General features: G+C 38.1%; 1 long non-coding RNA gene across 2 annotated transcripts in view; it reads right to left on the reverse strand.

The window, feature by feature from the left end:
• Positions 1-9402: 9402 nt before the first annotated feature.
• Positions 9403-15828, reverse strand: part of LOC139626709 (uncharacterized) — a 44818-nt gene continuing 38392 nt past the window's right edge. Inside the window, exons 3-5 of one of the 2 annotated variants that reach the window (XR_011692407.1) lie at positions 12127-12223; positions 10635-10736; positions 9403-10551 (exon numbers count right to left, since the gene is read on the reverse strand). This is a non-coding gene — a long non-coding RNA (uncharacterized lncRNA). Of the gene's footprint in view, positions 10552-10634; positions 12224-15828 lie in introns of both variants that reach the window. The other variant, XR_011692395.1, reaches the window with a different exon arrangement.

The raw sequence follows: 15828 nt of genomic DNA on the forward strand, positions 1-15828 counted from the left end.
TCAACTTTTGCATCCCATCCCAACTACACTGCTTAAGGAAGTTTAAACAGGCTATGTACCCAAGTCATTTAAATTAGCTGTAATTAAACCTCTTGAAAAACCCAATCCCCAAACCAGGCATTTTAACCAACTGAATTCCCCTTTCTCTTTTGTTAGCGGTCAGTTGTGTGACCTTCTTCAAAATAAGAGTTTATTTAAGGATCTTCAGTCAGGATTAAGGGTGCATTATAGTTACAAATTACTTTCCATTTACATTGGGACTTGCATATGTACTTGTGTTGTTAGAGCTTAGTGCTGCACTTGACACCATTGACCATTACATTGTGTTGCAGGACTTGAACATATAATTGCCATTAGAGGCATTAGATTTCAGCTCGTACACATTATGATGAATCTTCCATGTATTCATGGAAGTTACACATGCACATCCACAACATTCTGTGCTTGGGCCAATTCTTTTTTCCTTACATATGATTTCTTAAGGCAATATTATGAAGAAACACTCCATAAACCTTCATTGTTATGCAGATGATACCCAATTATGTTTATGAATGAGCCAGATGAGACCAGTCAGTTAGCTAAACTTCAAGCATGCCCTCAGGACTTTTAGAATTTTAGACTCAGACGAAACTGAAGTTATTGTACTTGGCCCCAAATACCTCAGGAACAATATAGTTACTCTAAATGGCACTGAGCATTATTTTCAATCAGATATGCCTTTTAACTCCCCCTTAAAACAAATTTCAAGGACTGTCTGTGAGCAAAGGAGGAAGTCAGGTGATGTTGTTATAGACCCACATAGTTCACATAGGGAGGAGGACAGGGTGGATGGATGGGTCGACAAAATATTGGGCGATGGCTGTTTGTTACTTCTCAGCCAAGAGTCAGCATTGTTTTATTTAACCGTGACTGTTCCATAACCTTAATGCTTATTATTGTGACCATGATGATGAAGGACACACAACCTTAAAGTTCTTATTGTAACCCAAACAGTGATCTTTTTCAACAGTGATTTTTAACAGTTTAACCTTGGTCTATCTCCTGTTGCTGAAAGAGTTCAGGCTGGAGGACTTGTTGTTGTTTTTCTATAATTATCTAGTTTAGTTTATGAGTTCATTTGTCAGGGACAGTGTTCTCTGATCAACAGGAAAAATAAATGTAAATGCATCAGAGTTATCCATCCAGATGGGTGCCAGATGTTAAAAAGGAAGCCTAAAAATATAGTAAAACAACATGTGGCCATATACAAACCAAATACAAAATATGCATGGACTCAGTTACACAGTACAGTACAACACGAAGAAAATATTTCAGGGGGCACAAAGAAATACTTGAAATACCCCATAATAATGAGATGAACTGTTGTTCAGGAGGGCTGTGCCCCTTTTATGTTAATTATTCAATAATGCACTTATTTCAATTGCTAATATAATAATAATGATTAGTTCATCTTCAAACCAACAAAATAATTCTTAAGCAGCTACTAACCAACATTGCTGCTCAGGGATTCTTGAATAGCAATAGGAGTGGAAATTTACACTCAGAACATTAATATTTAAATTAAGAATGTGACTAGAGGTCGCCCTTTATTTGGTATTTATTATAGGTTAAAAAAAAAAGGAAAAAGAACAATGCCTTACACACACTTATATTTGTTTTTCACTCATCTGTAAGCAGTGATTCTGTACAAATTTCCTAATTTCTGTGCCTGCAGCTCTGCTCGTCAGGTTAGAAAATTTGTAATTATAATAAATAATTACTGTAGGAAAGGCTCATTGCTCAGTAATTTGGATTTTGCCTCCTAAAACAGAACATAAAATGCCACGCAGAGAGCTAGAGATTTCAGCGTGAATGCAGGACGCATTACCACAGTTGAGTTGGCGGCTGTGCAAACATCCTCCAGCAGGTCTGGCTGCGGCAGAGAGCTCCTCTGGGGAAGAGGGAGGTGATAAAGTGGTTGAGCGCTCAGGAGTACCTGTGACCAGTTTCTGCTGACTTGCCAAATGACAGAGTAGTGGAGGAAAAGTGGAAAACAACAGCTGGATTTGTAACTGAAAAAAATAAAATAAAAAATGTAGGGTGGTATGTCATTTACAAAGTGGTTGTACAGAAACCATTAAGAAGTAAATGTTTTGAAGTAAATGTGATCTAATTTATTTTGCAATAGGAAGAAAAACAAGATTAAAAAGGGAAGATAAGTCTTAAAGAGGATGAAAGTACTGTTTGAAATGTGTGTCAGTGGCAGAGTGGATGTTGATAATGTATTCCTTAACATAGTGAAATGTACAAATGTGGAGTGAATTTATAATTCTCTTTTGGGAAATGTATTTAAAGCAGGAATGGCTGATGTTTAAAAGACTCCAAATGCAGCCACTGATATTTAAGAGTTAATGGGTGAGCACTTTAAGGTTTATGGTTTGTAGCACAGTTGCTTGTTGAAGAATTTTTGACATACAGCAGGAGAGTCAATACAGCCGCTGCTAATGAAGTACAAAGGTTAAGTTAATTACATGCATTTAGGTTATGGGTGGTCCCTTTACCAGACAGGCTATTTGCTACTGATCCCACATTTATCACATCGACTCAGTCATTTTTTGTCATGTGAGCTCACCACACATTTACTGTGTAGATTTTATTTTCTCTATCAAGGCAGCTGAGCAGAGTAATTCCACACTAGACCTTGGGAGAACAAATAAATATGGCAGCACTGACCTCTATGGTCTGAACAGTAAAATAAAGTCTGTTGAAACAGTGCTCTTCTTTCCAAAGATTTCTGACCAGTTTTGGGATCTACAATCCAAAATAGTATCATTTTATCACTTTCATTTGGCCTCATCCACACTGACTCTAAAACTGCTGCGGTTAAACCATTTCTTATGAAACCACACCTTGATCCAGGGTCTCTTAATAATTATCAACCTTGTCTCTAACCTTCCATTCTTTTCAAAGGTATGAGAAAGAGTTGTGTCTCAGCCCACATACAGTATCTGACAGTGATCTTTTTAGCCTTTACAACCTCCTCTTAGGACCTGTCACGCCACTGAAACTGAACTTGATGAAATGGTAAATGATCCTCTTCTTACTATGGATTCAGATTTGACCTCTGTGATTTTCTTGCTCGTTTTCAGTGCAGCTCGATTGGAAAGCCTGGCTCTCACATGCTTAAAGTCTGACTTAACTGTAATAACACAGTGTGTTTCCTACAATAATACTACACCACTGTTTTCTAAGTGAAATATGGAGTACCCCAGGGCTCTGTTCATGGCCCTCTGCTCTTGTCTCTTTATAGTTCACCTCTTGGCCAGATTATATTTTTTTAAGTGGCTAAAACATGTTTTTTTTTGGCAGTAGTAGCACATCACTGAGCTTCTGTGCTACTTCTCCAAACTGTGCAGGTAATACACTGACTATAGATAAATACCCCACACAACCTCATGTCAAATAACCCGAACTATCACTTTAAGGTGCTTTTGATGACTTACTAAGTCCTAAATGGGCAGCCACCTTCATACCTGTCTGATCTCCTTAAACCTTATATTTCATCCTCTGCACTTCGCTCTCAGAATGCAGGGACTCCTGTCGATCCCCACAGTTGAAAAGAAGTCAGCTGGCTGGGGGGTGTTTTTTCCTACTGTGCCCTCTTTCCTCTGGAGCAACCAACATTAGACTGTCTGACTCTGTTGAGGTGTTTAAATACAAACCAAAAACTCATCTTTATGCCTTAACCTCCGGTTAGCGGCTTTTTCTTTGATTACTTCAGGTCTTATACTCTGTCTAAGTTTTTTCACAAAAATGTTGTGAATGCATTGAAGGTTTGACAGTTCTGTTCTTCAGGGGATGTTGTGTATGTGTTTGCAGTAGGAGACGTTGTGGGTCATCACAGCATTAAATCAGCTGCCCAGACCAACGGATCAGTGGTGATTCTTGTTGCTAATGTTAGCAAATTGAACAAAGTGGCTGAAGCTGAACTGAATTTAGTTGAGGATTTTTTTATTGTGTGATTTTTGTAAACACTGGGGCTTTGAAGCAGAATCCTGAAGAGATAATGGAAGAAAGTCCAGACAATACTGACAAAACTAGAATACCCAAATAAAGTGAAATGTCTGAAAAGAAAAATGTAAATGTTGAAAGACAGACAGAAGAAGACCGACTCTGGTAGACGCTTCAGGTAAAGCTGCTAAGGGTAGCATCCATGAGGAATTGATGGAAGAAGAAAATATCTGAAAGGTTCCTGTGCTTAAGAGAAAGCCGAGAGCTAATACAAGTGGCTCTCAAGACCAAAAAGAAGCAACAACCAGGGGGAGAGGCAAGCAGCAGGAGGAGCAAGTGTCAGAAGCTAAGTTATGTATGGAGGAGGAGGACTATGCTGTAGACAGATTCACTCTAACTCCCAGTTGTCTGTCGCTACACAGCACAAGAAGAATTATAATACATTGCAGATCAAGAAATTCTTGCAACAAGACTCAAAAAAAAAATATGAAAAATGTTTAAATTGAGAATTATTTTGCAAATATAAAGCTGTTCTTGAATTCTGTTAAATCCCAGATGAGCAACAAAGGAAAGGGGGGCAAAATAGAACAACATCACGAAGCATCAGAAGCAGTAAAAGACAGATTATCCCCCTTTCTCTTTAATGTTGCTTTTTCGGTTTTATTTCTGGGAGGAGACTTTAAGTGCACAGAAAACGATCAGGTAGAGAGAGATCACACTGAACCTCACGCTCCCTCCAGACGTGCAATCCAGCAGCTCACAGGAACTGATAGTTTAACTGATCTATAAAGTGAGATGCATAAGGAGGAAAGACAGTACACATGGGTAGAAAAAAATCTTTACTTTTAAGCAGTTTTACCCCTTTAAACAACATTTTAGTATTTATTAAAGAATACAGGATTCTGCCTGTAGGCTTCTCAGATCACTCCATGGTAATGTGCAGTGTTTTTACTGCAAAAGTCAAGCACAAGTCTGCTTATTGGCATTTTAACACTGCTCTGTTACTAGATGCACATTTTAAAGCAACGTTTATTTATTCGTTTGTTTGGACAACTTTTAAAACTGGGAAAAGTGAGCTGACGTGTTTGAAACATTGGCGGGAACATGGGAAAGTATTGTTTTAAGTAGCTTTGTCAACTGTTGACTCTAACTGTCTCTCTTGACATCACCAAATCTATGAGGGATCTCTGCAGAGTTCTGCAGAGTCCACAGGAAATCAAGGCTGTTTTAAGACCTTAAATCCAAAAAAGCCTTGCTGGCTGAGCTGCTGAGCGCTAAGGCACAGAGGGCATTTGTCTAGTCTTGCTTTTAGAGTCCTGCTCTGATGGACTCGCCTTCAAAGTTTTTTTTTTTCAGCCTGGAACAGAAGAACGGGCAGAGCATGTTCATTCACGCTCTGAACTCGGGACTGGACGGCTGCTGACTGAAGCCAGCTAGATCCGGCAGAGAGCTGTGGACTTTTGCTCTCTTCTGTACAGAAATGAGCACATTGAGGACGAAGGGACGGTCCATTTGTTCTGCAGTGGACTGCCCAGAGTGTCAGAGGACACTCAAAGCTCTGCAGGGGGGGCAAGGCTCCTGCTGAGCCTTCAACAAGGCTTTTTGGACCAAACTGTGACAACATTATTAAAGTCTTCACTGAAGACAAATAATCAGTAACCAGTCGATGATCCATGGAAATAAAGGAGTAGCATTCCCTCCATCCCTGTTGGGATGCTTACTACCAAAAGCTGAGTTTGCCTGAGGTTGGTGGAGTGTAAACTTCCTCAGATCCAATAGAAAGAGTTGGTAACACCCTATACTCCGATATAAATAGTAGCATCCCAGATGTATGCAGTGAATGTATCAGTCCTAAACAGGGATTTTTGTAATATTACCAGTTACCACCTCACAAGGAGCTTGCTAATAGTAAGGTTAGACAGCGAGCCAGTTAGCAGACACTTTTGCTCTTGTGTTTTAAGGTTACACAAAAAGACATGATCCTTCAAACTCTTTCTAAGCATCATTCTCACTATAGCCCCAAGAAATCCAAAGATTGACAGGCTTGTTGTTTTTAGCTAAAGCTGCTGTCAATGGAGGTCATTGTAGTGACTTTATCAACTCTATGTTCTTTCTTTAATGTGTATTCCATCTAAAATTATTGTACAATAGTAAAATTTGAATTCAAGTGTATATAACAGTATAATGTTTGGGGGCATTTATTCTTTATTTAGACAACTCAATCAATGTGAATGCTCCAAAGGTCATCAGCTCAGAAACACCACTCAGTACAACACTCCCCAGTGACGCTAAGATGTATCGTTCGTGACTGAGTGGAAACCAGAGAAAACATATTAAGAAGTAGAAATGCCAGTTTACCCTCTTCAGACTAGATGCTGTTTGTGCGTCTGTAAGTTTTTTGTACTTTCCTGACCATTGGAACAGTACGTGGGACAAAATAATCCAACTCAAAGGACCACTTACTATATTTTTCACATCTGACTTTACTTTTCAGGCCACAAGATTGAAATAAAATTTGTGAGTCACAGAGAGAGAGAGAGAGAACTACACTCAGATAATACATGTAATTACGTTTGTATGACCCATGAAATAACACTCTGGGATTTATTTCTTTACAATTTAAAGAAAAGTCAGGGAATCTTATTTCAAATAGTCAATGTCTCATTTTGCAATCATAGGCCTTCTATTGCTCATGATTATTGGCCATTGGAAGCCAAGTGTGTGGGCAAGAAAAGAGTCATACTGGGAGCTTGAATGCCACCCAGTGACTAATACATATGACAAATCTCTGTGAGTGTTATAAAAAGTGCCATAATTTAATGTCTCTGCCTAGTTACAACATATTTTTTGAGATTAAGACTATTTCCCACAAGAGACATGAGAACAAACAAAAAAGGCAGCACAATTACATAATACAAGAGACTAAGAAACAAGGAATTGAAAAAAAAAAAAGTTTAAAAATAAATAAAAACAGAAATCAAATCAAATCAGATGATAAAGCTTTAAAATGTCCAAGCGAAATGTTAAACTCTAGTTTAAAGTCAATTTGCAATTCATTCCATTTAAATAGTGCATAGTACCTGAAACTAGTTCTGCCAACATTAGTATGTACATGAGGGATATCGAAGGTTATGTAGGTACTGGATCATACACAGTAGATTTAAATGAGAGACACATACGTCAAGAAAGCAATGCAGCTGTTAATGACAGGGATAATCAAGTCTTTTGTCTTTGATTGTCTGATGATTAGCAAATTGTGGTTTAAAACTGTGTTGTTTTTTTTTTAAGGTAGATGTTATTTGCATTTAGGTGTCTGTATCCAACAATGTTATTTGCACCCTGGGTTCATAGCCAATGTGGGTATTCACACCCAGGTTTTAGGATCTCCAGGACAACTTCAATGAGTTAAATTGGTGAGGTCCAAATGGTGATGTTTTTCTTCTTTCAGGAAAAAAACAGGCATTTGACATTCCATACAGGTGTAAATAACCAATAGCTGCCATCTGACTATTTTCACCTGGGTGCAAATAGACACTCCATTTCTTTTTAATGTTTGTAAAGCTAGATTCATTGTCAGGGTGGATGAAGACCATTACAGTGTAACTCTGACTACTGTCAGTACTACTGTTAGTACAGTACAACTATTGAAATGTAATCAGTTCCATGTGAATAACTTGAAATTGTGCAAATGTAAGCGGAAAACCAAAAACTGAAAAAATAATGTAAGATTTCATATGAAAAAGGCCTTTTTTCAGTAATTAAGTAATTGGTTAACTTACTGTATTCTTGCAGCAAGTCGAGTAAATTAAGTTAATGCAAACAATTCCTACAAGTGTACCAATGTTTATCGATGATTTACAAACCCTCTGACTGTACAGAGGCAGCTCCACCAGCTGATTTATTACTGTTGGCTACCAGTTCATCTTAGAATTAATTTTAAAATTCTCATTCTTACTTTCAGAGCCTTAAGCAGACAAGCTCCTTCTTACATCTCTGATCTGCTGCATCTTCATAATCCAAGGTGTAGTTTAAGGTCATCAGGTAAGGGGGTGCTAGTGGTCCCCCATACCAATTTTATAACTATCGATCCTTCCCAGCAGTAGTGCCCAATCTGTGGAATGCCCTACCTTTGTCATTACACTGCTTAGATTCTGTTGATTCTTTTAAAAAGCAGCTGAAGACTCTACTTTTTAAACAGGCTTTCAGTTAAATGAAGGTTTTTATGGCTGTTTGTTTTACTTTTTTACGTTGTTATACAATTGTTATTTTATGCTAAATAACATGCAACATAAAAAAAATGCAAAGTTTACTTACTTACTTACAATTGTATTGTATTTGATTGTATACAGAGGGTGTACACACACACACACACACATATATATATACAATCTTACATTTCGATGCGGTGGTGGATGGGGAGGGCCTCGGCACAGATGAGCGTTGCCATTTTAATTTGAGATATGTGCAGAATCTACATGTCAATGGGTCCCTGGTGTGCAGCCTACTGATAACACTATAGTAAAAATAAATGATTAAACCAACGAGGCGAAGGCACACACAGCACTTACACACACAAACACAAAGAAGTAACATATGTATGGTGAGAGAGAAGGAAAAGGAAAGAAATACACTGACAGACTTCATGTTAATTGAGGCATATGGCCTTTTTGACTAGGGCGATGTCTCACATATTCATCACACTGTAATTTTATTACCCCTGCAGTAATGCAAATGGATTACATTGTTATTGAGGACAAGCAATCAATTAGAAATATGGTAATTATATGTGCATTATGTGTCATATTTAATGTTTCACCTTCTTCACAATTCAAAGTCTGTCACTGTAGTGTGTGTGTGTGTGTGTGTGTGTGTGTGTGTGTGTGTGTGTGTGTGTGTATCTTAATATAGTACAGTAAAAGCTGATATCATGTGAATTTAAAAAGAATAACAAACAAATGTGTCCGATGAGCATTGAGATTTAGAAAGAAGGCAAGCTGGGGGTAAGGGGTGTGTTGGTGGGGAGGGTGTGTGTATATATAGTGGGGAGGGGTTTTACAGGTAAGGTTGCCATCATACTGTGTCAGAATCAACAAATGTGGTGCATTAAAGGAAAGAAAATTAGCATAATTTTGAAGCTGCCTGTGTTTGATTAGCAGAGACAAGTGGGATGAGTTGAAATGTGATTAGTGTGCATCAGGAGAGTGTGTGTGTGTAATGTAGCGTGTGTGTGTACATGTGTATAGTGCATCAGCCTCCAGCTGCCCCACTGCTCACAAACTGTCTGCAGCCATCATGGAGGAGGGCCCTCATTGTGTGAAGGACAAAAGCGGCGTGTGCCACCATTGGGAGATAACTGTGATTTATGAGGGCCTGCCACTGCAGCGGCAGGTAAACATGCACTCTGGGGGGGGGGCCTGTGGCAGGAATGTACAGTATATATATACACATATTGGCCAGCCAAAAGGATGCTGCACTGAATCCTCAGGGGACTGGTGAAATGATGACATTAAAACAAGAACTGGAGGAGTTGCACTCAGGGTCCGTGTGTCATCCATAACATATCAATAGATGTTTCTTATATTTCCCCCTCACTTCATAGCAATCCATACCTCCTGTATAATTATAATTACACTTACACAATGAGATTAAAGCAAAAACAGTTGACAATATAGTGGCTTAAAATCAATACATGCTTCTTCTCTGTGACTCCTAATATCTGGACAGTCTTTATTTCAGAATGTTTACTTTGCTGTTAATAATGACAAAATTATACACTAGAAAATAACAAGCGATGATGTAAAAGAATTAGAAAATGCTAGAAACCAGTTGAATTCTGGTGCTGCCTTTTCAAATCTGCAACTTTAGTCTTTACTGAAACATCTGTGAATATTTTCCTTGCATACAGTATTTATGCTGATGTCTGCCTCAGAGCCTTTCAACAGACTGGGGCTTTTATTGTGATGTTTATTAATTGTGCAAAAATTCTTTCACAGTATTTTCAACAGCTGGCAGTTCTGCGTCCTTTCCTATGGCATGGCTGCTTCCTTTTGGAGTGAGATATTTTTGTGAATAGAAAAAATACGGTTAAATGTGACTGAAAAGGCTCTACTGTTTGAGGTAGCCCTCAAAGAAACTGAGCAGCAAAGTGGATTCCGCTGAGAGAACCAATCCCCACATCAACAAACACATTCATTCATTTAAAACCTTAGAAGACGCACTGAGGGAGAACACTTGTTTTCAATGGTGCCACGGTACAGACGTACAATGAGTGGAGACGCAACTAAAATCAAAGAGCAATGACAGAGGATACACTGTATATATAGCTATATCAATGAAAACAAAGTAAAATAACAATGATAAACGTAAAAGTGTAGGAATTGACAATGAGACGAATAAATAAATAAAACAATAAGAATAATTAAAAATGAAAAACAATGACAGCTACTTTGTTCATGAGATCAACTTAAAGTTTGTTGAAGTGTGTGTGGCACAGTAACAGAAAGCAGGGTGAACATTAACACATTAAGTATTGTACAGTATATGAACAAAAATCTACAAAACCTTAGCACCTGAGGAGGGGTTTACGGCCGTGGAGAGAAACACAACAGCAAACTGTATCCTTGAATATAGCAGTGATTTTAAACAGCTGGTGCCATGGTCAAACACATCGCGGCCATTGCAGACCATCTGGTCCATGTCTCAATAATCTTCATTTGTCAGTGTTCAGCCACAACCAGTCCCCCTTCCTGTCACAGAATCACAGCTGAAATTTCTTTTTTTTTAAATGTCATATTACTGGCTAAGAAATCCTTGTTGGTTAATGATCTGTATGTTTTTAATTGATTGCTGGCTAAACAGCAGTGCTGGCGTAGCGACACTGATGGAGGCTTGTTCTCTCAACTGTAGTTTCTTTCAGTCAGAAAGGCAAAACAGGAAAGGAGACTGCAGCCATTTTCTTGAAACAGTTTTCTGTGAATTTTGGGTGAATTTACATAACTTGAATATCTTGCTCTTAAATTGTGCTTATGATACCTAGCACTTACAGTATATCGACCACCAAGAAATCCATCACTCTTTCTACAGGGATTCTCAGACCTATTGAGTTTTCAAATTTACTGACCAGCCTTGAACTCACCCAACGTGTAAATGGTGCCAGTCAAGACAAACAGCTTAAACACTGGTAAGGCTTCCATGGTCATATGACCTATTTCTGATCATCACTGTGATTTTTGATGCCAAATTAACAACAGCAAAGACTAGAAGGGTATTTTTAGTTCAAAACCGATTCCTAGATGGCAAGGCTGACGCAAGGTTCTCTGATATTCTGAGATCATTTGAGCCACACTTGCCTGAAACAAAGCAGTAAGCCCTGCAATAAAGTATTATTATTATTGTTATTACACAGAAAGCTGCTGTTGTCTGCATCAAAATGTGACAAACTATTCTTTGCTCTTCAATAACAAAATAAGTTCAATTGGAGCCGGTATTACTGCTGATGAAGACACTGACAATCTCAGTAAACCCTGTAAGAAAGATGTTACCCTTATTCTCACTGAACATGCTGCCACTGACATCATTACATTACATCACTATGTATGTATCCACAGTTACGCTGATGACACACAACTGTACATCTCTGCTGAACCATTTTTGTTTTCAACACGTTGTATGTTCACTTTATGTCTGTTTCATGTTTCTTTGAGCTGCATTTCCTGTATGAAAGGTGCTATATGAATAAATTATTATTATTATCATTATTATAATTCAGTCAGGTTTAATGGCTTCACTGATGCTGTACAATTGCATGAATATAATTAGATGTCTGTGGTCAGCTGGTAGCCAAGTGGACAATGAATTAGCCAGAGATGGTAAAGCATGAATGAAGCAGCTGATGCCAAATGTAAAATGCAAACAGTGTATTAGGAATTCCAAAAATGTTTAGAGTGAAAACATTTGCTTTTATGCTGCTAAGAACTACTTTCACTAACCCGCACATCAAAACATACTGCATACACTGCTCTTTATCTGTTTATGTAGCATGCAATCTACAACTGCGCTTCCAAATCCTCTGCCAAAAGCTGCTCATACACATGGTAAACAATTATCCAAACCACCCTCATTTTACAGCTTCAGTACCTTCAGTGGCTGATTCCTGTCTTGCCTCCCTGGCTGCTGAGAAGGAGAATGCCTGACTCACCCTCACTGTCTGCTGTAAGGTCAAATGAAGTAAGACCTGAAAGACACAGATAATGATAAGTCATTCCAAAAATGTCACGTCAGAAGTCTGCAACAACAGAATAATCACAAAGATCATTGAGTTCCTCATTCAGATGCATCTGGCTGCTGCTGCACACATCATAATGAATGATTACTGCCTTGGATAAACTGCGATTACTGTATTTAGGACACAGTATGTTCAGTCTCTGAAATGCAATCTGTACCACTCCCGATGCTCGAGGGGGAAAGAAAATAAATCTAATTTGACAAAAATTTTTTTCCTCCCTGCGAATTAAAATCAAAGTGAAACTAAAAAAAAGGTGAATTCAGAAATGTCTGTTTTCAGGGAAGGTTTTCATCTTAAACTACACATATCTCTAAAAGCTGGAGTGGTTAGAAAGATCATTACTTTTTATTCATAAATGAACTCCCTATTTATTTCCAATTGCCTCTTTTTACCACTTTCAATTATGGTTAGGCCGCCATCATTTAAACTTAATACATCCTGTGCAGGTGTTTCACATTAAAAGTCTTTCAGCAGCTCAAACAACATGATCCCTTATATCCCACTTAGGATTTTAATTTGAAACATCTGCAGGGAGTGTTGCATATTATTGATGATTTGATGGCTTAACAATGCTTTATGAAGTAGTAAGTAGAAGAGCATGGAGTACTTTAGTGAATGAAAGTGTGTATTCATGTCAAAAACAACAACTGCAGATTCAACTGCAGTATGACATGGTTGGGTTGTTGTTCTCTGCTGTAATGGAAGTAGTGACTTTACCATGTGAGCACTTATTATACAGCTAATACGACATATCCTCAAAGTTTTTTACCTGGCTAGTTTTAGTGACCAGCCTTTATTTGTTCCTCTTGTTCATGAGACAATGCCATGAGAATTTATGGTATGATATTCTTGTATTTACTTATTTACTTCTTTTGCATGTGATGTCAGTATGAAATTTGATTTGTGTGTTAAAATGGAGTAAAGTCAAAAACGTTTTTTCTGCTCTGACAGCTGGAAGCATGCTAACACCAACATAGGAGCCTTTTTATGAATCAGTATCACAGCAGAAAAAATAAAGACTATCAAGAGAGCATGAAACTCATCAGACGTGCTGCTGTAATGTCAGATACTGATAGGTACTGGCATTTGACATTTACTTGCGATGGACATCGGGGAGAATGACATCATAATGATGTGCAAGTCACACTGAATGAGTCAAGTGTTTCATGTCTCTGTTAAGATGTGACTGAGTTATGAAGGAGTACACTGTCTGACTCAAATTCACATCATGCAGTAATTAAGCCTCACTCTAAGCTTTTGACTTTGTCTTTTTACTTTCACCTGTTGAATATCCATATCTATTACAGACCATATCTGGTAATTTTCTGATGGTTAAAATGCTGTCCAGAATGATGAGTTAAATTCAAAATTCATTCCCCACATCTCCCTGCAATGTTAATCCCATCTCAGTGGGATTTTTTGTTATCTATTTCGTATATTTGCTTAATATGTCTGTGACTTTTGTCTTTTTTTTCCTCAGAAAATTTTCTAGAACAGTAAAAAAATGATATTATCAGCTTCATGTTCAGGCTATTAATAAAAAGCTTGAAAGTAGCTTAAACATTGGTAACTGTCAGATTCTTCCCTCAGTTGAAAGGTAGTAACAGCTGCACATATGGTAGTCGAAGCTGGCGAGGAAGAGTGGGTATCAGATAAATGCTGGAGGAGGAAATTGGTGTTTCAGCTACTCAGCCAATGAACAGTTTCTGTGCCTTGAAAGATAATGCAAAAAAAACTACTTTTTAAAAATCTTATAGTAGTCTTCAATGAATTGTTTCAAAATGTGAAGTTTCATCAATAACCAGTAAAATAAATGCTTTGATTGGGTCTGTATGCATCATAATACAAAGAGCAGAGGGTAAAAAGTCTTGTGATAATATGACAGATAATTTTTGGTAACCCTGAAAGTAAATATCACAGCTAATCAGATCTAATCACACATGAAACAAATTAGATTTTGACTGTGTTAAAGGGGCCCGTTTGTTAGAGTGTGAGCATCAAAGGAAGCCTTTAGATCATGCAGCTTATTATAGAATAAATCAAATGTCATCACATATACTCACATGAGAACAGTCACTGAATCAACGCCTGAATCAATTTACCCTGTGCTCGGGTAATTTCTATGAACACGTTTGGCCTCTGTTGAAAAAGTAAAAATTATAGGACTCCAGGTCAGTGGGAGAACTTGGGAAACTGGGGCAGGAACAAAATAAGTGATAACTTCTCTCTGTTAGAAGTCACTATCAGAGTACCTTTGGTGGTAAACCTCCACCTTTTTGTGATTTTACTCGAAGGATCCCATGTATGAACTTGTGATATTGTATGAATGTGAAGTAAACTTAATAGGAAGACACTGTGTGTGTTAATTATTTGCCTTTGATAAAGAGGTTACAGTCTAGTTTTTGTGTGAGAGCAGTAATGACACAACTGTCCAGGTACAGGGCTAAGCTTCAGCCTGTCCACTCTTGAAAAAGCTTAAAGCCAGAAAGAAAGTTTGGTCCTGACAGACTCAGATTCCAGATGACTGTTTTCAGTAGACTTGACAGCTGGTATGCAAAAGTCAATATGGAAAGAGATCTGGGGAAATGATTTGTTGTTTCACAGTAAGTGTAATTAATGATTTGAATGAAATTTTAGCCTTTTAAAATTAGGAAGCCGGAAAATCGTGATGGTAAAATAACCAGCTTTCAAAATACACACACACTGGTGAAAACTGTGCAAAGATAAGCAGACTGGTGCCATAAGCCTCTGCTGGATAAAAACTAACACAATCATCTGATAGTCAGGAACAAGCACTTATAGTAGAATATTAATGGCTTGTACAAGGTTAACTTAATATTCTCAGAATGATAGGTATCAAAGAAATGTTTGTGACTTAACATTACTTATGTGTACTAACTGTGATAGCAAAAATTGGTTGAGGTACAGAGGTTGTAACCATGGCAACAGCACAGCATGTCACTTCCACTGGAGGAGAGAAGAGATGAGCAGAGTCCTCGTCAGTGCTGCAGCCAACCTCTTTTAGACGGCGGCGGGCGGGAAGCTGAGAGAAAGACTTAATTGTCATTCATGTTGCTGGGCTCGTTGTTAAGTCTCGCTCGCTGCGTACTCGCTCCAGTCACCAGCGAGGGTCTCACAAAGCTGATGTAATGGTGGGAAAGGTGAGAGACACTGTGAGACACCTTGGATGGGTGCTTTCACATAGCGCTGATCTCATTTATATTTTGACCTTTTAAGTGCTCCGGGGGGGTGGGGGTAGGGGGATTAAATGAATGTGTTACTTTGACCTGAGTGGTGCTGGGATAATGAGTTCATTTGACCACAGTTCGAAAAATTAAAGACGTTACCATGTAATGATGAGACAATGATGGCATTTTTCTACTTAAAAGCCTAGAAAGCGCCGTTCTTTGTAATTTGAGTTGTTTTGGGGAGAATTTGCACTTCAAATCTATCTCAGCACATTGTATGATGTAATAAAAGCAATGTTGTACACAAAAGATCTTATTGTGTTCTTAAGATTAGACTGAGAAAGAGCCTCTTTAGGCTTTTTCAAA

Source organism: Trachinotus anak, unplaced genomic scaffold (genome assembly GCF_046630095.1).
Source record: "Trachinotus anak isolate AG129_WGS33_773 ecotype Australia unplaced genomic scaffold, CSIRO_AGI_Tana_v1 ptg000001l, whole genome shotgun sequence".
In the NCBI taxonomy this organism is placed as follows: domain Eukaryota; kingdom Metazoa; phylum Chordata; class Actinopteri; order Carangiformes; family Carangidae; genus Trachinotus; species Trachinotus anak.